Raw genomic sequence first — 1,972 nt, forward strand, 5'->3', positions numbered from 1 at the left:
AAAAGAAGCAAAGAGCCGGTAAAAATACCCGGCTTACATTAAACCTGCCACATTGCCTTGCCTCGTGAGCCCGTACGGTTATAGGGAAAAAACCTAGACAATGTCAGACTTATCACTAAAAGGCTATAATATCAGCATGCCTTTGCTTCTTCTCACTGCCTCTTCCTATCAAATTAATAAAAACCATAATTTATTGATACTCATTATCCTATTCTTACCTCCATCCTATATGGAAAGAACTATTATTACTCCATTTAACATATGAGGAAAGAGAGGCTTAGGGATAGCACCCAAGATTGCAACACTGATAGAGGGCAAAACCGTGTGGTAGCCTAGGCTCTTATCCACTCGGTCAGCAGTAAACATTGGCTGAACCATCAGTGTGTTCCAGCCATTGTGCTCGGCACCGCGTGCATGTATGCAGAGTGGTGAGTGAAGACGCAGACCCCTCCACGATGGAGGGTAGAGTCTGCTAGAGGGAAATGGCGGCATTGAACCCACGATTACCCAATGAACATGCAGGTACAAATCAAAATACATGCTAGGCAGAAGATCAGAGTGCTGGGAGAGAAAGGAGTAAGGAAAGCCAGAATTCCACTGTCTAGAATCACTTTCTCCTTATCTGCTGCTTGCCCAGATCTAACCAAGGTGTAAATCCTTGCCTCCTCCACAGAATTTGTCCTCATCCTTCTGCTGGAAACAACCACTCCTCTCTCTTGAGTCCCATAACCCTGTCTGAGTTGCTTGCATCCTAACTACCAGTAAAGGTGTTTTGTGTCTCTCTGAAGGGACATGAAATCTTTGAAGGCTGGAACCTTTTCTACTTTCATTCCCCAAAGTGCCTAGTAATAAACTCAAGACAGAACAGAACTCAGTAAATCCGTGTCAAATAAATGGATGCCAGTTAGAAGCAACCTGCTTAAGCAAAGCTAGCAAACTGCTAAGAGGAAAGTTGATATGCCTTAACAACTAAATTTTTTTCATAAATGATTTTGTAGTTTACTGCAAGAACACGCACAGTGATATCAGTGACAGAAGATGTGGGACTTTGAGAATCAGATTTATCTCTGGTTTCCTGGCAAACATACAAGTTAAAAACATGGTTCATACTTTTTGTTTATATTCATTCATTCACTCATTCCTATGTCCATCAGTCTGCTTGCTTATTATTATTACTATTTTTTTAAAGATTTTATTTATCTATTTGACAGAGACAGAAACAGCCAGTGAGAGAGGGAACACAAGCAAGGGGAGTGGGAGAGGAAGAAGCAGGCTTATAGCAGAGGAGCCTGATGTGGGGCTTGATCCCGTAACGCCGGGATCACACCCTGAGCCAAAGGCAGACGCTTAACTGCTGTGCCACCCAGGCACCCCTGCTTATTATTATTTTTAATGAAATCATATGAGTATCTCCTGGAAACCAAAGCCTATTCAATTGCTAATTCCCAGAAGGCATTTCCTGCTGCAATTTCACACTCCAACGGAGGTCACCAACTGAGGCAGTGTGTCCATAGGAAATTAAATAAAAGGTTTCATGGTTTTATGTTTGTTGGTGTTTTTTATTTATTTTTTAAAGATTTTGTTTATGTGAGACAGAGAGAGAGAGCATGATCGGGGGAGGGGCAGAGGGAGAAAGAGAAGCAGACTCCCTGCTGAGCAGGGAGCCTGGCACCAGCTCGATCCCAGGACCTGAGCTGAAGGTAGATGCTTAACCGACTAAGCCACCCAGGCACCCCTGTTTGTGTTTTTTAAATAAAACCCAAAAATATAATGTTGAAATGCAAAATTGTGGTCATGGGTAGCCTTGCAGTAACCCAGATTGGTCCAAGGGTAAAACAAGGATTTGAACAGGTTTCTGAAAGCGTGGCCCATGCATTTCCAGCTCAGAATTACCAGCGATGCTTGTTAAAATCCTAAGAGATTCTGATTTTGAGGTCAGGCCTGGGCCCTCAAAATCTGCCATTTTTTTTTT

At 42.7% G+C, this 1,972-nt stretch overlaps 1 protein-coding gene across 1 annotated transcript in view; it reads left to right on the plus strand.

The window, feature by feature from the left end:
- Positions 1 to 1,972, plus strand: part of THSD7B (thrombospondin type 1 domain containing 7B) — an 848,738-nt gene that overhangs the window by 459,228 nt on the left and 387,538 nt on the right.

This window comes from Ailuropoda melanoleuca, chromosome 2 (assembly GCF_002007445.2).
Source record: "Ailuropoda melanoleuca isolate Jingjing chromosome 2, ASM200744v2, whole genome shotgun sequence".
NCBI classification, from domain to species: domain Eukaryota; kingdom Metazoa; phylum Chordata; class Mammalia; order Carnivora; family Ursidae; genus Ailuropoda; species Ailuropoda melanoleuca.